General features: G+C 35.9%; 1 long non-coding RNA gene across 2 annotated transcripts in view; it reads left to right on the top strand.

Moving 5' to 3' along the window:
* Positions 1-5237: 5237 nt before the first annotated feature.
* The window catches only part of LOC107312090, a 32244-nt gene continuing 11129 nt past the window's right edge, over positions 5238-26352 (top strand). For both annotated transcript variants that reach the window (XR_001554396.2, XR_004306735.1), the window contains exon 1: positions 5238-5647. This is a non-coding gene — a long non-coding RNA (uncharacterized LOC107312090). The remainder of the gene's footprint in view (positions 5648-26352) is intronic.

Genomic DNA, 26352 nt, shown 5'->3' with positions numbered 1-26352 from the left:
AGCCACAGTATACCTGCCTTTAATCTCTACACATGTAGCTTTAGCAGCACTTAGAGAAACATAAATTGAAAGGGGAGAAATGGAGTACAGGGAAAAAAAAAAAAAAATAAAAAAAATGGATCTGTGGTTTACAGGCTCTCAGAAGCCCAGGAGTACTAAACAGGTTGTTTTACATGGAGAAGCAGTGCACGGAGCAGTGAGGACATTTGGGGAAATTCAAGGTAAGAGTTACAGCATGGGTGGTAGCTTGTTTTTTTGTGTGGTAAAGTGGTACTGCCAAGCAGTGAGCAACATCACCTTCACTCAGTGCCTATGTCAGCTTAACGTACATTGCTTAACAGTGACCAGGCAGGACACAAGTACCCTGGGTGTTCAGTCACTGATTCAACAGAAATGCTGTCCTTTAGCAGCAGGTTGGTATTAGTCCTCTGCTTGCATTGCAGATGATTTTTTAATAGCACTGATGCAACCTGTGCAGTAAAAACCAACCTGTCTCAAGTGCTACATCAAAGCAGACAATAAAGGGGTGATAAAACTGAGGGTAGGCTAGAGTTCTTGCCCTTTAAAACTGCTAGTGTTCTATAATTTGCCATGCACTGGTTTGTTAAGATTCCCCCACTGGGGAATACATAGAATAAGTGCAGAATGGTTTGAGTTGGAAAGGACCCTTAAGATCATCTAGTTCCAAATCCCCTGCAGGAATGCCCCCCTCTAGACCAGGTTGCTCAAAGCCTCTTCCAGCCTGGCCTTGATTGCTTCAAGGGAGGAGGCATCCACAGCCTCACTGGGCAACCAGCTCCAGTGTCTCACCATCATCATAGTAAAGAATTTATTCTTAAGATCCAGTCTAAATCTACTCTCTTCCAGTTTAAAGCCATTTCCTCTTGTCCTGTTGCTACCTGCCATAGTAAAAAGTACCTCCTCAGCTTTCCTGTAGGCCCCCTTCAAGAGGCTACGATAAGCTCCCCTGGTTTAGTTTTGTCGGGTACATCTGCCCTTCCTGCTTAGAGGTATTTTTGTTTTGAGTAGTGCTGAAGGGTAGTATCCATTATGACTCTTCCTGATGTCATAATTTCTGGGGAATTTTGATGATGTGATTCTATGAATCTGTGACCATCGTCCGTCACTCAAGTAGCTGTTCTGAAATAGTTGGAAAACCACAGCAAAATCTTTTTTAAAAAATACGTGAACAGTTGCTATGTTTCAGTGTTGTCTTTTGCTCTTTGTTCTGTTCAGTGGTGATAAAATCATTCTGTATTCTTAAGCTGAGGTTTACTGAAAGAATATTCAGTGCAATGGATTTTACAGAATTTTATTGCAAAGGAGTTGATTTTCTAAAAATATATATATTTTTTTGTATAATTCTTCTTTATATTGTAGGGGGATGACATTGATGGAATTAGGAAATTAATGGAGGGTATCTTCAAATCATATTTATGAGTAGTTTGTCCTTCATAAACATCCTTATGGAGTGTGTGTTAGTTTGCAATGATACAAAGGCTTCAGGGAATTACTTCTCTGTAGAATAGTTTTGATTGCATTATTATGCTGTCAACAATATAAGCTTGAATGCCAAGTTTGCTATTTTTATGTTTTTGAGTGGGTGCAAATATGAATGTATATATCTTATTGCAACTGTCAGTCACCGGTCCTCTGTTAAAAAGATTTCCTTTAGCGGATGGCTCTGATAAAATTAACTTATGGGATAAATATTTGTTTCTCCAGCTCCTCTCTGCTGCTTAGAAAGTTTTAGTGATGTTAATGTTTCTTGTTGGGCAAGGACATGTAGGAAATATCACTTAATAGATGCAAATCACGTTCATTACAATATGGAAGTGATAGTGCAGTCTCAAAGAGTTTCAAGTGACTCCTTTTCTTTAAAGAGTATGTGTTTGATTGCTTAATAACTAAGTTACAAGACGTATCTAATAGCTAAGCTATTAGTAAGACTCTAAAATGGTCAACAATCCTTAGCATGAGGTCTTAAACTTTCAAATCAGGTTAAAAAAGCCTCTGCCAATTTCAGGTAACTCTGCCTTAAATTACTTAAGCCAAATCCTCCAAGGTGCTAACATCTTGACGGGTGTATGTTGTAGAATTCCACCGAGACACAAGTCTCAGTAGCTGTTCAGACTCCTGATTTCCAGAGATTCATGGGGGAATAGCATCCATATTTTAGAAAATAATATAACCCATTATAGCCTATTATTTTGTTCTAGAGTGGCAGTTTCTGGCATAATCACAGCTTGAAAAAGAAGGGCATAAGATCTTGTTGTGTGATCTGCCTGTGCTTCTTTTCTAAGCAATAAATATTCCCAAAGCTGGTTTCATTCCTGTTGACTTACATGGGTGGCTGAGCAGATGAAAGACAGAGTGAGGGTAATATTCAGGTTTAATTTTTGAATTTGCTGCTGGCTGGACTTTCCTTATAGAGAATTATTTCTGGAATAAATAGGCAAGCAGACACACATAACTGTATGCGTCAAGTAACCATTGTGTTATTCTACCAAATGAGGTACCGCAGTACTCATGAGTGATAACAACAACTCAGGAATAGACTGCTGCTATCTTCCTTTGGCATTACTGGATTGTGTGGTTGTGTTTGTTATCACAGCATCTTTGACATGAATTCATTCCTGCAGAACAGGTGGGTAGTGAAATATCTGGGACCCTTCTACTCTTTACCATAAAGCTCACAGCTCTGCTTCTGTTTCCCAGGGGCTTCTGTGCTACTCTTAAGTTACTGGCAGCAGAGAGGAGTTACTACAGTCTATGCATTGCCATGGAAACTGGTGAGGATACTATGAAACAATTACATTTTCTGCACTGTCTTGACTGTTGGGGCAGTGCAGAAATGTGCCTTGCAAATGTTTAAGTCAGAGTGCTGGGAAAATTGTGAGCACAATTTGACCTCTTCCTTCTGGTACTTGGAGCTCTCATTCTGGCAGGAGATCTGTGTTTGTGATGGAGCAGGGTTCTTGTTCCAGACCAGGTTTCTGGATGGACTCCTTGGAGATAAAGCTGATGGTTACATCCAATGGAAATGTGTAAACCAGATTGCTCTTCCAAGAATAACTCATGTGAGGCTTTTTAAGCTGAACTGTATTAAAATGCTGGTAGGTAGGAGTTATGGGGAAAACCATGATTTTTTTATTTTTTTATTTAATATTTAATTTCTCCAGAAAGTGTGGCACTAGAGCAGTCATACTGTGGAACGCTGAAAGAGCTACAAAATTAATTGGCACTGTAATATTCACCTTCTGTTCTAACTGTTCATCAAGTTGTCCAGTAGTCAAGTCCCTATCTGTCCTTTTGCACTGTTGTTGATTCATGTGCATTGAAAAATGACTGAGGAAATTAGTGAAAAGTCTATTTTTTCCATATTCTTAGCCTCAGAATTTGAAAATTATGAATTGTTGATTCAAAGAAATCAGTCATGAATGTCCAAGGTGTTTCAAATTCACACAAGCCTACTGAAGGTACTTCTTCTAGCATTACTTGAAATTTGTATGGGAACAAGAGGAAAAACAGTGAAAATAGGAAGTACTTGCTTTTTTTATATATGTTGTATCTGTTAAACTCTAATAGTATTGTTGCTATTTAAGCTGTACTTAACAGCTTAACATCAGTGTTTATCAGACTTCTGTGGTATACTAGAGATTTCACCACAACTGCAAGTCACTGCATTTTGTTTTTTTACCCAGCCTAAGCAGCTGTTGATTTTCTCTTCCTGGCAGTTCCTGCAAATCCAAGTCCAAGTTGAAAACCATGTGTCCAATAGCTCTATAGGGCTGTTCATGTACTAGATGATTATTTGTGAATCATCTGATTTCTCCTCTGAGATCTCTTACAACATCCTTACTTCATAGAGGGATGTCAAGCAGTGTGTACCAGCTAACACTCACAGGAGAAGGTTTGGTGTATGACATTTAAAAATAGAATTTGTTTTGTCTAGAACAACACACGATTTTGCTACTTTCCACAGTGCTTTTCTAAATGCTAAATTACATTAGAAGTAATTCATGAACGCCTTCATAAAGTCAGCGAAATTAATGAATACTTTAAACATTATTCTCATTTTAGTCCTTGGTCAACTCAATGTGAATTCATCTAAACAGTGCCAGATCTGAAACTGTACTTTTTAGCTTTCTTTCTAACCTGTCTGAATCTGTTAGAAGTCTCATTCTTCATCTTATTTATTTTTTTATTCTTTAGTTTTGTTTTTGTTTCCAGAAACTGACAAAGATTTATATGTGTCATTGCCTGAATTAGGTAGGTGGCCTTTAAGGTTGATACAGCTGCTCTGTTTTGCCAGTCACCTCTGCACAAAAGCTTAAAATATTGTACTTTGATGCTTTGCTCACACTTGTCCTTCTAGCTATTTACAGCTCAGCAGTTACGCTCTCTGCACTATCAGCTCTCCTCTTCTGAACTAAATCACTGCTCCTTCTGCCACCTTTTCCTTCTGGCAGTGTAATGCTTGCATTCCTTCTGGCTTGAAAACTGCCTCATCCTTCCGTAGCGTCTGGACTGCTTGGATCAGCATGGTCAGCAGGGATCAGCACTTTGTCAAAATGTTCCTTATTCTTGCCATTTTGCTGGCTTTTCTTTGGCATTTGTTGTCACTATGCAGTTAGCTTTTTTTTTTTATTCTATTTTTTTTTTCACCTGAAAGACTGTGCCCTTGCTTTGACTGTTTCTATACTTTATCTTTGAATCCCTTCCCTCCTCTCTTCCCCTCTTCTTTTTACTGCTTTGAGGTGTCCACACTCTCTTTGTTTGTCCCAGTAAAATGGTTGTTTCATTATCTGTCCTGTTTGTATCTTCTGCAAAGATGAGGCAGGGCATCATCTGTGTGCCTCTCTTACTGGGCTGTTCTCATACTATTTGTCAGAACCAAATTAACCTCTTGTTACATTCATATTTTATTGAATTTTAATCTGAATGTAGGGCCTTGTGTGGGTTGTGGTTAGCTCATCTAGTGAATTTTTCAAGATGACAGGTAATCTCACAATACTTAAGTTTACCAGCTATTATTTCCATAACTAACTGTAATGTTCACATTTTCACTAATTGTCACACTTAGGCAGGCAAGCAATTAGACAATTTCCAGGTTTTGGAGATGGTCCTGAATCTCAAGGTTCTTTGATGATAATCTGCATATCTAAATAGGCGTTGGAGTAATCTGATTAAAATTCCTTGCAGTGACACATAGTGGAGGAGGAGCATACCCTAGATAGAGCTAATGGAAGCAGCCTGCAGTGTTTCTGTGTACAGCAATCTTAGAAAATGAGATGGAATTATGTGCTATGAGACAGGATGAAATGTTATTTTTGTAAAGAAATGCTGCACAGGCTGTATTAATAATTAGTAATAAATGGAACAAAATTGTCCCTTTTAATGAATCCATTTATGTTCCCATAAAGAATCAGTCTATTTATTTATTTATTATGCCAGAGAAAACAGAAAGGAACATGCTCAGTATGCTTCATGTGGGATACTGTAAAACAATGGCATAGCAGTGTTGTTGATAGGAACCGAGGGCATGGGGACTTTCCTATTTGCTGGCTGCATGTGATGAGACACGATCATCTCCAAGAAAATGGGAAAACAGAGGACTGAAACAGCATTTGCCTTCTTTCATCAGGTTTGGACATTTGAAATCTCAGTCTCACTCATTATCATGCCATTCTTTATATCCACAAGAGACATGCTATGATCAGAGAGGGCTTTTAGAAATATCCTTCTCACTTTCATTGTCTTGACTTCTTGCCAGTCGTCACTGTCTCCCTGTCCAGTTCCATAAAGGATTTCTTGCTATTTCCTGACATCTCATGCTCCTTATAGCTTACTGTAATTTATAAGACAGATTTGTTCTACAGACAAGGAGATGTTTAAAGCCATCTGTGTCTGCCGTGTTTTCTCTTTTTTTTTATCCCTTACACTGGATAAATGACCTTAATGTCTACATTCTGTCTACAGAGCAGCTCTTTCCTGTGTACTTCTGTAAAATTTAATACGCATAAAGAAACTTTTACCAGTGAATATGTTCAAAAATAAAAATGTACAAGAATTTTTTAAATATAGAAACATTTCCACATTGAACAGTTCATTTTCACTTAAAACCAGAATGGCATCTTTAAATTACAGCAAGGCAGTCTGGTAAGTGAATCTGCAGTCTTCTACCTTCAAGCTGTGTTGTGGGTTTTATTTATTTTTAAAATCTGGTCAACTATTTACTTCATGAATGTTTCTAGAAAAACTTGTGAAGTATGAAATACTTTAAGCTAAACTACCTATAGAAACATCTGTGTTTTGGGGAGTAGTTTAGTTTTTCTACATTGGCTTCTCAGATGCAGAATAGATTTACTCTAGCTTTATTATTTGAACGTGTTCTGCTTCTATGAATCTCTTAAATTTTTATTCACTGCTGTATTAAGTTACTGTGTCGATAACTAGAAATCGTTCTTGGTGATGCTTTTTCATATCCTTATGTGTTTTCCTCTTTGCAAATATATTTCCCTTCTTCCCTCCATTTTTTTTTTCCTTTCCATCCTTCCTTCCATTTTTTGCTAGATCTTAACTTGCAGCTCACATTATATAGTATTGTAAGTATCTTGCTTTGAAATACTGATTTTAAATAATCATCATAGGTGAATACATCTTCAGCATTTGTCTCCAAGATCTAGAGTAAGGCTGTTAATGTTTTGGGGTGGAGTAGTGATGATACACAGAAAAGGAGAGCAGTCAGTTTAAACTCAGTACTAAAAAGTTATTAGAACAATTCATTAAGCAATCAGTTTGAAAGTATTTGAAGAATAATAAGGTGATAAGAGACAGTTAATATGGATTTGCTAGGAGCAAATAATGACAAAACAGCCTAATTTCCTTCTTTGACAGAATAACTGGCTTGGAGGACAAAAGGAGAATCAGAAGATATGACAGTTCTTGACTTGAGTAAGGCTTTTGATTATATCTCCTAGAACACTCTCAGGGAAATTTGAGAAAATTACAGATGATGAAATTACAGCAATGTTGATGAACAAATGGCTGAAAAATTGTAATGGTATAGTAGTTAACTGTTGCTGCCTTTGAAACTCTAAGGTTTATCAAACACAATATAATAAAATCCTTGTCTGAGTTCATTGTAAGTCAGTATTTTTGAAGGGCCTTACAGATAAATTTGAATGTATGATTGGAAATTAGCTAGTTTTCATGGTATGAGTCACAGAATCATAGAATCACAGAATTGTAGGGGTTGGAAGGGATCTCTAGAGATCATCGAGTCCAACCCCCCTGCCAAAGCAGGTTCCCTACACCATATCACACAGGTAGGCGTCCAAGCGGGTCTTAAATATCTCCAGAGAAGGAGACTCCACCACCTCCCTGGGCAGCCTGTTCCAGTGCTCCTCCACCCGCACTGTAAAGAAGTTCTTCCGCACATTCGTGCGGAACTTCCTATGCTGTTCTTTCATTCCGTTACCCCTAGTCCTATCCCCACGCACTACTGAAAAGAGACCAGCCTCACCACTGTGGCCCCCACACCTCAGGTATTTATAAACCTGGATCACATCCCCTCTCAGCCTTCTTTTCTCAAGGCTAAACAGACCAAGTTCACTTAGTCTCTTCTCATAGGGAAGATGCTCCAGGCCCTTCACCATCTTAGTGGCCCTCCGCTGGACTCTTTCCAAGTGATCCCTGTCTTTTTTTTGTACTGGGGAGCCCAGAACTGGACACAGTATTCCAGATGAGGCCTCACCAGGGCAGAGTAGAGGGGGAGGATCACCTCCCTTGACCTGCTGGACACGTTCTTTTTAATGCACCCCAGTATGCCATTGGCCTTTTTGACTACAAGAGCACACTGCTGGCTCCTCCCCATCTTTCTCTGATCTTCCCCGCTACTCAGCATTTGTGATAATGGATATTGAAAAGGAAGTTGTTCATTTAATGGTATTTTCAGCTTTCATATTCCTCAAAAAATAAGCTTCACTATTCATGTACAGTTGAGCCTATTTCAGCATCTATTTAGAGGCATACCAGGAACAATCTTCCCTTTGCCATTGCTTTGCTTTAGCTTTGTATTAATTTGGGAGCCAAAATGAATTCAGAAATATGAAATCCAGTTGCAAAATACAAAGTAGACATATGAATCAAGTAAGTAAACAGGGAAGATTCTGCTAACAACAGGGTTGGGGTTCTTTGTTACAATAAATCAGCGATAGACGAAAACCACGATACTTTTCCAAAAGGTGTGCATATAACATTCCAGGGTATGCTAATAGGAGCATCATCAGCAAAGAGAAAATTTTGTTTCAGCAGTGAAAGGCATGCTGAGTAAATCATATGTAACATATAGTATTCAATTAGTAAAATAGAAAGCCTTTATGAATCATGTTAGAAATAAATCTGTCGTTGTTACTGTTTCACATACATTGGCATCCAGTCACATTGTGGTCTCACATAATGTTCTGTGCTGAACACATTCATCACATTTTGAGAAAGGTGTATGCAAGTTGGAAAGAGTTGAGAGAACAGCTGAATTATATATATAATGATATAAAATATATGCTAGAGACTTTCAAGGAAGAATGGAAAACATTAGATCTGATTAGGCTAAGACAAAAAAGGACTTTCTGGGGAAGATAGCTATGATTATGTGTAAAATATTCATTATAAAAAGACTTTTTATTTGGTCTTTGCATCTGTTGAGAAGGGGGACAAGAAATCATTAAAGCATTAAAGAGAATTTCCATTGGTAAGTTTTCTCAAATAGACTCACTAATCTTTTACAGAATGTAGGAAAGTTGGGAAATAAAAGGCCATTTAGCTCTAAGTGCACACACAGAACTGTGCTGTGCTGTGTGACTGCAGCCTACAATTTCTATACTAGCTTTGTAAACGATCTCTCAGTCACTTTTGCTCACTTTTCACTGGTGTCTACAGGTAATTTTAACAAATACAAAACTATTAATGTTTCAGATATATTATCTCTCATATCTCCATTCCAAAAAGACAAAGAAAGATCATTAGGAAGATTTTTTCTGTTCACTGACATGTTGATGATATAAAGAATAATAGATGCACTCAATGTTTTCTTTATGTTCAAAAATTTGTGATGAGTATAAGGTGTTTAATACCATTTGTTTTCTACATTAGAGGATATAAATGATCAAACAGTATAAATTATCCTAATTGGAAGACTATTCTAATATAGAAACCATTCATAGACAGGCAAAATAGGGAAAAGGGAGAAGGAAAGGACTGGAGGAGATCTTTTTTACTTGATGATGTGTGATGAAAAAACAACAAACGCATTTCATGTTGACTTATTTGGCAACAGAGTTTTCTTCATTCATATCAGGTTCCAAGCTACCACTAGTGCTATGCAAAGGCAATTAAAGGTCTTGAAAACTTTTGAAAAATCAAGATTCTTATGGAAGATGATTAACCTAGTAATAATGGTTATTGTACAGCTTGAATGAAAACAGGTAAAGCATGAGTTCAGATGGTTTGACTAAACTGATGAACACATTTTAATGCTCTTGTCCTTGCTTACACTAGGGTCTCATGCTACTTTAATGAGAATGGCAAAATTAAACCACTGTAATTTCCTAAATTAGATTAGGTATTTATAGTTCTTCTTTTGTTTCCTGTTCTGCCTTTTAATGCTCATGCTAGAGAAGTATATATGAAGCTATTAAATCAGTGAGAGAGAGAGATAGGGAGAGAGAGGAATTATAAGCACTCTGAAAGCATTTACGAACAGAGCTTTTAAAGAGCAAAATTAGTTTAAACTTGTAGAATATGCAGACACTGCTAAATACACAGATTCAGCCATGAGCTAGTGGAAGGCAACTCAAGCCATGTTAGCTTACTGTAGCTGTTCACATTTGCCATGGATGATGTGACTGTTACCACTGACTACTGAACATGCAATTATTTGCGCTGCATGTCTCATGGGGCTTCCACATGGATTTGATGTGTTTGAGCGTTAGTTCTCCAGCATAATTTCTATAACAGAGAAGTGTTCTTTTCTTGATTTTTATCTGTAGCTCTTGGAATTAATAGGCACTATACCAGACACATACATTACTCATTTTGGAAACAAAAAAATGAATGCATGATAGTAGGATTTCTTGCTCTTCAAATACTATCCAGAAACAGATATCCAGAACTGCTTAGTTAATACCCTACAATTCTGAGAGGAGCAATGATTGAACAAAAATGTCCAAAAAGTACCTATAGTAATAATCTATTTTATGATTATGATTATTAAGATCTTTCTGAAGACCTTTAGTGTTTTTGTTTGTTTTATGCCAAAGTGTGCTATCATTGCTCAACCTGAACCATTGAGACTATACTTAGATGGTCACTTATGTATTTATTAAGTAGGTGCAGTTTTCGGGAATTATGAATAGACTTTGACTGGACAAACCCCTTTTAACGAAAACATTTCTTAAATAATTTCCCATAACTGTTGAATCTCTTTTACAGAGGAAATACGGATTAAAGTTTTTTGAGCGTTTTGCAAGTGAGACTCTTGTTTTGCATTTGTGTTGGGCAGGTACACTTCTACCTTACTGAAGGAAGGCAGTTTGAAATCAGTGTGTAAATGCTTTATTTCACAGGTAGGTGCATGGGGGAATAATGACGCATAAAATATTTATGTCCTGATGTAGCTATCATTCACCAAAAGCATACAGTATTATAATGCTATCATTACTCTGTGGAGAAGTCTATGTAGGAGGTATCTACTATAAGGGATTTGCATGAGCTGCAAGAATTTACTTTTTTCTCTCTCTGGCAATTTAATTACAAGTATGAAAGACACAGAAATCTCTTGTAAAACTTTTTTTCTAGTGGAACAAGAAGAGATATCTCAGAATCTGTGAGCTGCCCTGCAACTATACAGTGTAATTATTGTCTCCTGTCATTGGTAAGTCTAGTGTTAGAGTATAAATGGCTAGTGGAAGATGCTGCCTTAGTCCAAAGGACAAAGGATTTCCTGTGCTCTGTAACCTAATGAATTCCAGGAGTAGTTAATGTTGTGAGCGCTGCTGCTTGGTAAGTGTCCTGAGGGACAGAGTAGATACACTTCATGTGAAGGAAAAGTGTCATAAACAGAAAGATGAGTTGAAACAACTTCACTGAGAATGAAAATTGCTGTAGTCTATAATAATGAGAGGGGGAAGGTCATAACACTTGGCCAAAGAAATGTGTGGTGTAACAGAACATGATAACAACCTGATCAAGCCCAACAGCTGACCAGTATAACACCAAGAAGTGACTTAACTGGGAATAATTGTCCAAGGAGAATGAGAGATAACTAATAGTACCCTTGTATAAGTAAAACAAAATTAAAAAGAGAATACCTAGTCAATTTGTCTGCCCACAAAAGTGGTCAAGTATCTTGAGAGTAGTAAAAGAAAACGTCAGTTCTTTTCTTACTGGATCATATTAGGGAGACACTCCAGTCCTATGATTTGTGCTAATATAAAAGCAGGAAGCTAAAGGACCTGCACATATCATTGTTCACTGCAGACTCGCTGTGAACATGTCAAGATGGCAGGTACTGGGATTTGTTTTTCAGATGGCAGAAAACTCTTCAGTGAGTGCTTGACATGCTTGAGATGTTCAGTTGCCACCCAGTCCAGTCCTACCCTCTTGTCTCTCCTGCAAGGACTTCAAGGCATGCTCATAATGGAAATAAAAAGGAACTGGTTACACTACTGCTCAACCTTAACAATGTAATTGGAGAGGATAATAGAAATTGGAAGCTAAGCTTGCACAAATAGACATTTTACATTTCTATTTTAGATACTGTGAAATGTCATACATTATTTCCTAAATATCACAGGCGATAATTACGGAAATCATTCTGACTTGATTTTTGAAAGTTATTTCTGAAGTATTGTCAGGAATTAACAGTGGCAGGGAGCACTTTTGACCTGCTTTAGGCAAGTCTAGTTAAGATTAGTATCATTTAGTTTTACCTTACACTAACACCTCTACTTTGAAAGCTCCTAGTTCTAAGAAAGTCACTTTCATGATTCTTAACTTACAGTGCTCCTCTGCCCATCTATGTGATTGCATTGCTGTCTATTTATCTTAGCAATTAAGTTGATAGACACATTTTTGGTGAAAATATGTTTTTTTTGTTTTTTTTTTTTAATAGACGTTTTCCAATATTACAGTTTCCTTGTTGTCAACTTTTTGGGGATCTGCAGGATGTGTGTGCTCCTTATATCTGTTATGTCAGACTTGCCACCTGCTGTTTATTTATGCTATATATATGTATATACATATAAATGCTATATAACAGCAGAGGCTTTGGTGGTTCCAGGAGCAGAAACTCTAGGAAAGAGAGAAGAAATGCTCCAAAAGACAAGTCACACATCTGTCCTTGACAGTCTTCAGCACGCAGAGTTTTACTGTTTATACTTATATATGCTTAATGTAGTATACAAAAAGTGTACATACATTTTAAACTGTATCAAAGCAGTGGTACATACAGTTGACATTTGCAAGTTGCAATTTTTCTTGCAGTACACACACTGTATGGTGGCAACTATGGGTGACTATTATGTGTCTGGGGTTGTGGCCTTGAAGAGTCAACATACTAAAGATACAGGTGTCTTGTAGCTTTATAAACACCTTTGCTGCTGAAATGAGTAGACTGAGGGAGAAAGTCCTGCTTTACAGGGCCTTTGTTATTACAAATTATGGTAAAATAAGTTTTATGTAGAAAATTGCATTTGTAAGCAAATCATAAGCTCATATTCAGAAAATTTTAATAGTGATTAATGATTTCCTCCGATTTCACAAAAAATGATATTGATATGTTTGTGCAAGTTTTTCCTTATCATTCCAACTTTAATTTAAAGAAGAATCATGTAAGATTGTCTTGATGATTGTGATGCCAGTGTGTGGTACATTACCTGTTTCTTCATCACTTTCCGCTCTAAGAAGTCTTTTCTCTAAACTAATTTAAGTCAAAACTAGATAAATGAAGTGACAAAAGGTTTTGGTTGTATTGATATTTTAACTGCTTATCCAAAAATAATCTAAAAGGCTTCAGTACAGACATACTTAAAGCTAAGCTCTGTCTAAAGCAAGTGGTTAGAAAACACTTAGATTATTTACCCATTCATCCATAAAACAAGAGTACTTACAGACATAGATCATTTTGAAAACGTGATTTATAGCGCTTTGAAATGCAATGCATTGTGTAGCTATTCCACGAACCTTGTCTGTTAACTATTTAACTGCATCAACCAGCTCAATATACTACATCCCTCACTACGTATTTATCTACTGTCTGACTAATTTCACGTTCTATGCCTGTGGGTAAACTCATGATTCTCTGAGCAATTCTTTGCCTTATAGGTTTTAGAGATCAATGTTCTGAACGTCATTATAATCCTCCTACTGAAGACAAAATTATTTTCAGGAAGTCTTTCAAACATCAAGCTATAACTCAAGTTAGATGGGAAGTAGGGGAGGATGAGCTGGAGAGAGGATTAGTTCCATATCCAATATCTGCAAGAATAGGCTGAAAAACAAAAACAAATCATAGTAGGCAAAATCACAACATACTACACACATAAATAAAACAACAGACATATTCTGAAGAAATACATCAGGGAGTTTAGTTGAGCTCAGAGTCTATAGATACATTTTTCCAATTACCTGTCAGTCTTTTTACTAAGAGACTATTCTGACCTTTATTTTTTCATTCAATCATTTATACCACAGAGACTTTCAAAACCACAGCATCTTAAGTGGTAGTGTTGATTTCATCTTGTTTGCATTGTAGATATAGTGGGAGTCAAAAACAGTTTGAAGGAAAAAAAAAAAAAAGGAATACTTGGAAGCATTCTGGGAAAGAGCAATGAGCTGCAGGTTTTGTTTATTTATTTATTTATTTATTTTATTGAAGCTTCTCTTATTTAACAGCTTTATTTGGAGTATCAGGTAGGGTCTCTGGATGACAAATGTCTCACTTCTTAGTTAAATTTCCATATTTACCCTGTGAAACTAGTTTATAGATGTCTGTTTGGACTCATCTCTCAATCATTTCTCAGGTCTTTTTCTGCATTTGAGTACACTGGCTTACCTAGGAGATGATGCCCATTCCTAGGGGACTTCTCTAATCTGTCCCATCTAGATCATTTGTCCTTGTGTTGCAGCAGAGCCTGGTGTGAGATGAATAATTCAACCCTCATTCTCACCCTAGCCCCAAGGAAAAGATGAATTCATAATCTTTCTGAAAGTTGCAGCAAGCATCTTGAATACTTGTCTTCCTCCCACTATCACTTCTGAAGTTTGGAACCCCTTCCAGATGCTCAGACCATTATTTTTTGCCAACACGGGCATTTATATGTCACATATTCCAAGAACATGAACAGCATGAGAACCCATTTTATTTTAATGCCACCCTGTTGGTGCATGCTGGTCTTACACCAGTCTATTTTAGCACTATTTTTTATTTTTATTTTTTGTGACAAGTAGGTCATACAGATACTTCCTAACTGGTGCATCTATATCTCTTCTAGGCTGGTAGCTTGTGAAGATAACTGTTTAACAACTTCTTGGTTGTCTTTCATTTGTAATATATATATTTCTATATTTCTATATTTATTTCTATATTTCTATGTTTATTTCTATAAAAATCTCAGTGATTTCCCCCCTTCATGGGGGCTTACTGCCTAACTGGGGATTCTAAGTTTTTCTACCATTGAAACTGTGATGAGTACCATAGATAGGGAATGAAGAGGCCTGCACATCAGCTAATCTCTATTGGTTATCTACAAAAAAGCAGAATTTGACAATACTGCCAAGTTTTTGTTAAAATATATCAGTGATGTATAAATGTGTGTTGTTGATTTGTTTCTTTTTTTTGTAAGTACATGACAGCAGCTTGAAAATTGTTCGTTACTTACTTATTACTTCTTCTCTTGTGCTTTCTCACATTTAAAATGCAGTTATTTATTATTTGTGCATATTTGTATTACTCTCTTCTCAGCTTCTTCTTATTCTATCGTGTGAGCTGGTGGCTGTCTTCTGTCTGGGTAAGACCCCAAGTTCCCCAGAAGACTATCCATTCCATTATTTAACCTTGATAAAGACAAAAGGTTGATATAGTTAAGGTTAATGATCCAATTATTTGAGAATACTAGCCATCAAAGCACTTTATTCTAGTTAACTATGTACATTCATTAAAGTCATCTCAGTCTTTTCTTTTAGTATGGTTCTTTTCAGAAAGCTATTATCAATAAGAGACCTAATTGTTCAAGAACGAAGGTATCTCTCACCACCTAAAAAATGTGAGTTGTGAATTAGTTCAGACTAGGTGTTCTTTTTTCCATCCAATTACTTGCTGTCAGCTAAATAATTATGATTCCTTCAAGCAGATGGTTCCTCAAGCAGAGGAAAAAAGAAAAGACAGTAAAAGAGGAAGACACGCAATTTCTCCATAAAATGGGTTTTGTGAATGGCTTGTCTTCTCACGCCTGTCTGTCTGCTATTGACATCTCACAGCTCTCCTTTCATTCTTCCTCTCTCATATTCTTATGCACTCCCTCCTACCTCTTCACAGACTGCAGATTGCACACATGCTAACTAACCACACAGTTAGTAAATATGAAATGGGCTATGATGCAGACCAAAGAAGAAAAGGCAAGAATAGAGGTATTCCTGCCCCTGTTTTTAACTTGGCTGCATATTATTGGACTTTTAGGAACTTCAGGTGAAATTTCTATTTCTCTGTCATGTTCACTTGAAATTGGCTTCATTTTTAGTGGTAAGTTACAGACACTGAAACGGACAAAATGGTATGTCTAAAAATACATACATGAGTATGAGGTCATACATAAATGTGGTTGTGTGAGCATCCCACTAAAAGAAACGCCACTGGTGAAGTGTTTGTGTTGCTGCAGAGTAAACATAACCTAGAAAGGATACATTTACCCATAATATAAACTGTATCTATCATGTTTCAGATGTAAAAACATGGTAGGGCTCTATGTCTTTACATGCTTCTGGAGTCCCTGCATGAAGCACCTCTGTAAAGTCTAAAATGAGAAATAGCTAACAAATAACAGGAATAATTGAACAGAAAGTAATGAGTAAAAGCAGAAAGAATTTTCAAGTAGATGAGCTTTGTCATAGCATACAAAGCACACCAGAGGACTCAGGAAGAAATGTGATAGCAGAGCCCATCTTTATATTCGTATATAAAGTGAATGAATCCTTGCACAGTGAGAAAATCCATTTTTCTGCAGAAGTGCAGCTCAGACTTGCTGCAAGCTAAAGAATATCAGTACAGAGGCAGGCATTAATTTTTCAAACTCAAGTTTTTTCTAGTCTTACAAATTAATCACAAAACATGAAGTGCAGGAAACAACGAAGTTGATAGGAGCTTGTTTTCAGCAAAATGGAAATTGCAGATCAGTTGTAAAGTTTTGAATTCTGTTAAATGCCAATAGTTATATTAGTATATTTTTTACAAGTCACAAAATGTTAGTTCATTCTGTAAAGGTTACTAGTTTTTGCTGTCCCAGATTTTTTTAAAAAAATGAAAGTGACCCGATGAATATATCTTGAACTTCTTCTAAATTGTGAAAGTACTGGTCTCTAGTGATTCAAGCTAGAAATGGAATAGCTAAAATAAAAATTCCTATTTATCCCATGTTTGTTTACTTCACAGAAATGAAAATACCAGGCTAGACAAATTCAAAAGGACTTTTGTACAAATAGCTTTATTGATTGCCAAAAAGCAAATAAACTGGAGAGCAGAATTCCCTCCACCAAGTGACAAATGTGTTATAAATCACAAAGACATTCTTCAGCTTGAAAGACTACATTGTACCTCGTGGAAAATATAAGAGAACATTTTCTGTACTATTTTATCCAATAACATGCTATTTAGCAACAAGAAGATTCTCATCCATAATGTTTTTAAAACAAACTTAAAAATGCCTTTATTATGATGGCAATAATATCTCTTCTTCTTTTCCCACGATTACAATTATTATTGTTTCATAACTGTAAGCATCTCTGTCTTACAGTTTGGTTGCTACTCATTTAAAATGTTCATTATGTTAGTTTTTGCTCCAGATATTTTAAGTATTATCTTATTACTACACTGAAAAATGCTGTATTTTATTTAATATAATAAATGTACTGGTAGAAAGACTTTGTAGAAAACATGAAATGGGAAAGAAATTGAAAACAGAATGAGAATTCTTAAATATAAATATTACATGCTGCTGACTTTCTTAATATATTAAAAAAAAAATAAATCTCGGCTTACTATAGCAGATTTGCATGACCCCGATCACTGAACTGCCCACAGAGAACAGCTATTTTACTCTGTCTCTGCTGGAACCATTTCTGGCTTCCTAATGAACTGCTTTAAAATGCAATATTATGCAGGTTTTCTCACAGCTGATGTCAAGAAGACTTTTCAAAAGCAAAAGTAAAAGAGGTAAAAAATCTCACTACAGTGTTCTAGCCTTGCTATGGTTACTATCTATCTTAATGCTTTTCATAGAGAGAAAAAAAAAAAGAGGGCTTTAAGAGTAAGCCAGCCGGTCATTCTTTTTCTGCTTTCTAACGATCTCTGAGAGACATACACATGAACATGAAAATGCCTTCATTGCCTTTGAGTTTTTACTCCCTATATCTGATCACATGAATCTCAGCTGCCTGTGTAGCCATACTTAACATGTACTGAAATTAAACTTTTCACTTCTTTGCTCAAGTATCTATTTCTCCAGATGTCAAATAGAACCACTTCACAAATTCAAGCTTGACTCATTTCTTCATGAGTCTAAAGTACATGTTTTTGATTTAATTCAGGGCACAAGAGCATCTTCTGAGAAACAGTCTTTTCAAAGTATGTTCTAATCTTGCAACTGAAAATTGAAGTATGCCTACTGAAGGAATGATTCACCATGTTATGCATGCATTCAATTTCTGCTGTAGTAAACAAGATAGATAGGATGTGGAGTTCTACTTGCGTGTTGAGATCCAAACATTACACTTTATACACACGATTAGTAAGAGATTGCTTATGAGAGAAGTGGGAGTAACTAGGAAATTTAATTGAATTTAGAGCTGTTGACTGGCAATGTAAACTGAAATCTTTCCTAAAATCACAGAAAAAGTTACTATTTCCTATGTACATTTCTTGTGTGCATTTCTTGTTCTCGTATATTTTCCATCTCTCCTACCTTTGCTATAGACTTGTCTTGATTCCCAGGCCTAGAGTCCCAGAACAAAGAGAAGTCTTGCAATTACTTGAACTTTCTTCAATTTATGATCTGAATTGTTCTCCATAACTAGGAATACTATTTACCTTCATTGCAGAGCATCTTGGAATATTTGAGAAAATTGTGTATGTGGCAGGAGTATCTGGTAAAGAAGAGGAATTGTATCTACTTATTTCACTTTAGTTCTATTATGTGAGCCATCCATGAGTTCACTGCCTAGGGTGGAGTGGGAGCACCACTTGTTCTTATGCTTGGTTTTATTTTTTTCTCCTCCTACAAGACAGATCAAACAGTTTCCACTAATGAGGACATCAGTCACATTTCAGCAGCTCACTTTTTTAGCAGAAAACATCAAGGTTTCTACTATACTTGTCAGTGTTTTTCCTTCCTGGTTACTGTAGACATTGCTAAATTTAAATTTATACATGTTTAAGTAAGTCGTTTTCAATATGAATCAATTTCTCTTAGTAAGAAGCAGGCATTGGTTTTCCAGCTATGTTGGTATCATCTGAAATTTTATTAGAGGCCCAGTAAAAGAGAGAAACACGTGCAAAGGTAATTCCTGTATGTAGAAATGACTTTTTAATTCTGATGAACATACAAATTTCTTGCTCAGTTATGCAAGCTATGCAGAATTACAAGTTGATCTTGCTATGGACTATTTGTTGTCCTTTTGCTTATAAAGAACTTTTGAGTCTTGGTTAGGATTTTAATTTTCTGTAGAAGTAGAAAATTGCAGCAGTTTCCTACCAGCAGCTTTCCAGTCACATCACATACAGACAGGTTGCAAGGTAGCAAGGTAGTGTTCTCTCTGCCTGTTAGTGGTTGCTGAAAACACATATGTGAGATGGCTCTATACAGCTCTATTTACACATCAGTAAAATCTTTACAGCAGATATTAGGTTCTGCAAAGTCAAGCACTATCCCCTTAAGAACTAGGTCAGAGGGTGGACTTACTTGCCTACATAGATATTAAGTGCAATTTTAGATGCCCTGGGAGATTAGGATATGCCTGCTTAAAAAAAAAAAAAAAGAAAGAAAAAAAAAGACAACAGCTTCTTATGGACCTTGATTTCTGCCTTTAAGTCCCATGCCATTATCCTGGATATGCCATGTACGTGTTGCCTTGAGTCACTATTACACAATAGGCATATACGGAAAATCACTGGAGGAAGAAAGAAAAGCACAAGGAATTATATCCTTTGTTATATCTATGAATACAACTATAAACTGTGCTCCTTTTACCCCCATCCTCAGATCTTTCTCAGTCCCCCAGAGCCTGTATTTTTTTTTATATTGGTGCAGAGCTTTATGTAGAGTGTATGTGCCACTGTAGATACTGTTGTGCTTGAGTACATCAGCACAGAAAAAACATCAAGTTACTAAAACAGAATTCATGCTTTTCCGTCTTACTTGTTTTCCATCATTTCCTCACATATTTCACTCAATGCACACTTCCTCTTACACCATTGTTACAGAAGTCTCTCTGGGAGGATACAGTCTATCTTTCTATTCTGTTAGCTCTGAGCTATGTTTATACTTATCTACAACATATTAAATATTTTTCTGCATATTATATTATTCAATTAGCTTTGCTTCTATTTTGTCTTATATTATTTTGTTACCCTTTATGCCTATCCTTTTCATCTAATTTCTTTGTTTTAGCATACTGTGTCATCCAACCTTTATTTCTCCTTTCTGCAGCCTAGTTTTTTCTTTAGCACACTGTACTATTATTTTCCCTCATTCTCCTTTTCTCCCCAAGGATTTTTTATGTTGTCCTTTGTCTGCCTTTTTCTGTCACATTATCCTGATTCTGCTCTTCTTTTTCTCTGGAGTGTCATTTTGGTATAAAAGAAATCGTATTGCGCGTTATTTATTCTCTACAATTTTGGGTGAATGGACCTGTCTGTATAAATAGACACATTTACACACAGTATCCTTCAATTACTTCCAAATTGACATATAATTTCAAGAGTACACCATATTTATAGTGGTTGAATTCTCCTATGGTTAATGTAGTATAAATCTTTCACCCTTATTTATTCATTATCAGACATAAAGAGAACAATTTGAATTTATTATCATCTTTAACATAGTAAAATTATATTTTCAATTGACTCTTTTTGTTTTCCACAAGATAATTCATATTAGGCTGACTTAAACCTCCTTACTCCGTTTTCTTGTCTTTTGTCCTTCACTTGTCATACTGAAATTCTTAAATATAATTGCTACACATCAGAGATTTCTTTTGCTATCTCTCTTTATCCTCAGATGAAATTGTTTGATTTTTAGAGTTCAGATTATTATTTTAAAGCATCTAAATGATCCTCCTAAACTATTTCATTTATGTTCTGAGTTTGTTAGTATATCAGCTATAGAAGGTATGACAAAGACTGTTCATTGTTACAAGAATCAACCACTACAGAATTGGTTTTTATGGCACATCACTCTTGAGTAATGTTGGTAAGAGGCATTATGATTTTTTTCCTTGAACTATTTTCACCTGATGCTTTGAGAAGTTTTGAAATATGCTTTAGGTAAATTTGAGATCTTCAGGGTTCCTTTTATACAGGACTATAACAATCAGAAAGATCAACATAAGGGAAACGTGATGCAAACTATGCAAGGACAAAGGGACTAATGCAATAGAAAGGTGTTATAAGGGAAGGAAGAAAGGACTGCTCACCTGTCTCTGAAGATCTAGGCTCACAGGGGAAAACTCCACAAAGGAGGGATCTCCAGAAAGAAATCCTTCCACAGTGGCAGTCAGCCCTTAACTGAAATATTAAATTGCCTTCACCTGCACTCCCAGGACTGACCAGGTCCTTTCCCCAGGTGCTCAATCAGTGGTTCAGGCCATGACACAACAATTACCATACAGGGACACTTGCCAGTTAATCTGCTTTTCTATAGCATCAAAGACAGACCCCCCACTTTTTGCTTTAACACTTAACTTAGTTACAAGACCAATGACAGGAACAACCACATATATTTGCAGCTAATTTAAGGTATTAGAGAACCATGTGTCTCAAAGACATATAGTTGTAATATATAATTATAAATAAATCATGTACATCTCTCAATGATACTCAGTTACCTAATGAATTAGACACATATATATTTCAGAGGTGCTTACTTATATATTCACATATATTTAACTCATAAATATGTATCTGCATATCAGAATTGTATATCTCTGAGGGAACAGATTTGTGTATGCATCTATTTGTAGGTGGGCAACTGAAGGCATTGCCAAGTTCTCAAAGTCACTGTCACAACCAAGTTAACCTTGTGATTCCTTTATTTGGTACTGCAAGCATGTAGATGTTGCTCTGAGAGACATCTTTTAAAACATACTTTAAAAAAGCATATAGTCACAGCCCACTTCAGTAACAGCATTTCTTCTTTGTTATTCAAAATGGCATAGAAATGCTGTGGACTCCCTGGTCACTTCATTATCTGAAGTCTAGTTTCTCACAGGCACCTTTTCTGGTATGAAATACGTCTGTTGGAAGAGTAGATTAGATAGACTGAAAGGTTATTTCAAGATTATGAAGTTTGAGTTCAAGTCTACCAAAGAAAAAATGTTATTCATTGCTTAGGGTTTTAAATCAAGCCATTTTCCTTCACAAATTTCTTAGAACGATATTGTATTATCTCACATTCTTTAGGATGTAATGTTGACTCTTGAGAAATCAACTTCTATTTGTTTATTTATCTACCTGTGATTTTCATCTGAGCACACAAGCCATTAAGATGACAGCTATTTTTATATTTACAAATTGGAATAAATTAAAAATAAACATATGATTTCTGTTACTGGGAATATTTACACAAATTAAGAGATGAAGCAGAAGCATCTTGTCATTTCTGTTGTTAGGGGTAAGTCTTGGTGATAATTATACCTGGATGTTGAATGCTAACAGTGGTTTTTTTTCATGCAGCTGCATTTTAAAATTTGTCTTTAGAATTTTAGTGGTAAGGAAAGGAGACGAAAAAGTAAATATTATTTCATCAAAAACAGAGTTAAAAGGAAGCCAGTCATCTCTTGTGAAATGACTTGCTTTGCCAGTTAAGTATTTTTTAATTCTGCTCCTTCTGTGAGCAATTTATATTCATTTTCAGTAAATACTATTTTGAACAGGAGCAGGAGGGCCTCCAGAAGTCCTTTCTAAACTCATCCATTCTGCAAATCTTTTACTAGGATTTTTTGCTAGCTTACGATTTGCAGTAGCCTCAGGTGAGTGTTGTAATGTACTTGTTTTCAAATGCCTTGCAAGCCTTGTGGCACATCATGTTGCCTGACATTCTAAACAAATGAATTTTTGATTGAGCAGCTGTTATTTTCTTTTGTTCCCTTGAATGTGATCTTCCTACAATTTTGTGGAAATATGTATCCGTTCTTTGAAGCCTGACATTCAAAATCTCGTGTTATTTCATTTTATATAAAGTCTTGCATTTAAATTTGGATTATTTTTTTTTTCAGAGTTGAGGTATTCACATTCAAGTTACCTCCTTTGTATTACAATCACTGTGAAACACACATTTCTTTGTGCAGAAATGAGACTGCATTCAGTATGAAGCAATGTGGAAGAATTTTAAAATGAAAAGATGAAAACAGGAAACCATTCAATCTAGTTTTATTTATTTCATCTTCTTATTTCTGTTACTTTGGGGGAAAATAGAAAGGAACTCATTAAAGTGACTTACAGGCTCTTAGAAGTTTGGACTATCAAATCAGTTGTGTTACCTTAAGGGGTACAGTTCAAAGGCTCACACAGCAAGAGCAAGCATACTGCATAAGCCTGTTAATATAGTTCAGTTCCTTTGTGGGTTGCCAATCTTCTCACATACTTGTTTATGTGTGTTTCTTTTCTGTCCTTTTATGTTACTTTAGTCTTATAATACCTTCCTGATTCTTATTTCAATCTTATGCAGATATTTTTCTTTTTTAAAGATATGACAGTCAAGAAACTCTGGCTACAGAAAAACATATTACAAACAGATTTAGTAACAAACCAATTTTAGCCTTTATGCATGATAAAGCTACATGCTGAACAAAATATTACTATTTACTTTGCCCCCCCCAGAAAAATCAAAATAATCAATCTGAGTGCATATGATAGCCAATGATTCATTCATTTTATTTACAGTGCAATTAACTGCTATGTCAACACTCACAGGGTAAAACAAGTAATCCCTTGGTTGCACAAGGTTTTCTGGCCTACAGATGTCATAATGAGTTTACAACTGTGCTGTGGTTTAACCCAACAACAGCTCAGCACCACACATCTATTTGCTTACTCTTCCCCAAGAGGGATGGGGAAGGTACTTAGAAACAAAATAAATCTCATGGGGTGAGATAAAAATCTATTTACTAAGACAGAAAATAAGAACAAAAAATGTGATGATAGCTGTACAGATAAATACTGACCAGGCTGCTCAAAGCCTGGCTAACTATACAGTGATCCAGTAGGTGACAACCAACATCTAGACAGCCCCCAAGCAGCAGCCCTGATCACTCTCCAAAGCTTTATGGCTTTCCATATGACTATAGGTGGTACAGAATAAGCCTATGCCTAATCCCAGCTGTCCTAATTTGGCATTATCCCTTTCTGCTGCACCATCCTGGAAGCCCAGCTTTCCCCTGCTGAGTAGCCTGGTTCAGGATGCATTCCCATCACTTAGCGACAACCAAAATAATTGATGTGCTCTTAATATCATCTCATCTGAATCATGACAGACTGTAATATTTTCACCTGAACTATTACAAAGAAATCTTTAGTAGATGCTTATAGTGGGCAATTTGTTACATCACAGGACAAAGTTGACAAAGACTGTGAAGAGCTAAGAGAAAAATAAGTACACTAAATGCTATGCTTAACAAGAATAACAAAAAAATTATCAAACATCTACACATTCATCACTTTTTTTTTCCTTTTTTTCTTTTCTTTTTTTTCTTTTTTTTTAAAATTTGTCACAGAGTTATCTACATCAATCTATGTCCGTGATGGGGGAGGACTTATTTTACTATGATATGAGAATTCAAGATATCAGTATAATACAATCTAATGGAAATAGAAGCTAATAAATCAAGTGAAATGAGAGAGAGACAGAGAGTCACTTTCGTGATGTATTTCCCTGTCCGACCATGAGGTCCTCTGGGACATGTAGTTCTTCTGTGTGCTCTACTTGATGTTATGATGTGGAATACCAACAGCAAAAATTACAAAACCATGACAAAATTAGAGGTAGACCAGAAATAATTATAACATCTCATTAAATAAATTTCTTTTTGGTCAAAAGAGGGATCAAGGATTAGGATATAAGCTCTCTAAATTAAAACATTTATGAGGGTGAATTGCTTGTACAGGTACAACAGCACCAGGGAGAACTGAAAGACCATAATCTCAGAGCTACCTGAAGAAACAATGATTTGTGTGGGTTTCTTCTTTGTTTCCTTGTTTTACTAATTCCCACTTTAATCACCAAGATGAATATATCTCGAGCCTTTTTCATTACAGCATGAGGATCTCTTTACATGAATGCACTAAACTCATGTTTTTTGTTTTTTTTTGCCCAGTGTGTATTATACTCTATTGTTTTATACTAAGGATGACAATAATAACTGGGAATACATGAAGCAAAATTGTGATGATAATCTATTGAGATAAACACTGCAGAAGGACTGGGAAATAGCACTCAATGCAGATTTTTAAAGAAAATGCTAGGGCTGTGGAGTTAGAATATCTATCTAGCTTCCCTTCCCTCAAGCTATGTTCTCCAACAAGAGAGGAATAAAGACCACAAGAACAATATAAAAATGACCATACTTTCCTCACTTTTAGAAACATGGTTTCAAGGTCCTTTTCAAAAAACTTCACTGCCCTATGCAGGCTCTTGAAATGACATTCATGTTCAATCTTTTAATTATTTTCTTTTTTTCCTTTTTTATGACTGAAGTGGGGAGACGACCAGCTTCATTTTTGTACATTTGCTATATTAGTACAATTGTACTGCTCTTCAAAAATAAAGGTATCACCCTAATTGTTTCATAAGCTTTGCTTTCCTAGTTAAAGCTATTCTTCTTGTTTAAAAGTAGTTGCCGTGGGAACACTGTAGACTTGTTACCTGCAACTATTTGTGTTTTCCTTGCAAAGATGCATTGAGGAAAAGATTTTTTGCCTGGTACCACTTATTGTTTTGATGAGCTGTTTCACTAAAAATCAGTCATCTGTATTGCTTATACCATTCTTATATACAACTCTCATGATGCCATTTACTTTAGCTCCAGTTGTAATTTTAAAACTTTTATCTAGTTCAGTTGTTAGACAACAGGCTTCAGTGGCTATTAGAGAGAAAAGCCACATCCAAACTTAGACTGGTAGATGGAAAACACATGCAGCCTGATTTAGCCTTGCACTTCCCGCAATTATAGGGCTTGTGTTCTTTGACATCTACAGTTCTTTTACTAGTGATTGTTTCTATAGAGGACAATGGACTCTCAGCTGAAGTTGAGTACTGTAAGTACTAACAAACAAATAATAATTACATGTTTTGTGTTTTGGTTTTTCTTCCCAAAACAACAACCATTCTATAGTAATGTCACTCCATATTAAATGGGCATAAATTGATGCAGTTGTTATCCATTCATTGTTCCTGCCAAAGTACAATGCATGTGGTTTAACATACACAGAGATAAAGCTGTGCTATGTGAGTACTGTCTCTTCCCCAAACACATACTCTTTCCCAATCACAGTACTACAGCAGAATCAGTCCTTGTGTTAGTTGTACATGAGTATTTGGCAAGATTCAGGACTAATTTTCCAGAGTTCCCAGCATCCAACAGCTCTCAATCAGCTCATGCTGAGACTTAGCTCCAGTATATTGTTCTTTGACAGTATTTCCTGATTTAAATTATACAAGCTATATGCAACTGAAGAATGCTCTCGACCACATAAGAAAGTGCTTAATTTAAATGAATTTAGTTTTGTCAAGTTCTTTACTCAGTTCAAATGAGCTCTTAAATAGGTTTCAAAAAGAATAAAAAGGAAACTTGAATATCAGAAAAGAA

Source organism: Coturnix japonica, chromosome 3 (assembly GCF_001577835.2).
Source record: "Coturnix japonica isolate 7356 chromosome 3, Coturnix japonica 2.1, whole genome shotgun sequence".
Classification (NCBI taxonomy): domain Eukaryota; kingdom Metazoa; phylum Chordata; class Aves; order Galliformes; family Phasianidae; genus Coturnix; species Coturnix japonica.
The sequence above is the reverse complement of the archived record's forward strand: the minus strand, read 5'-3'. Positions and strand labels throughout refer to the sequence as shown.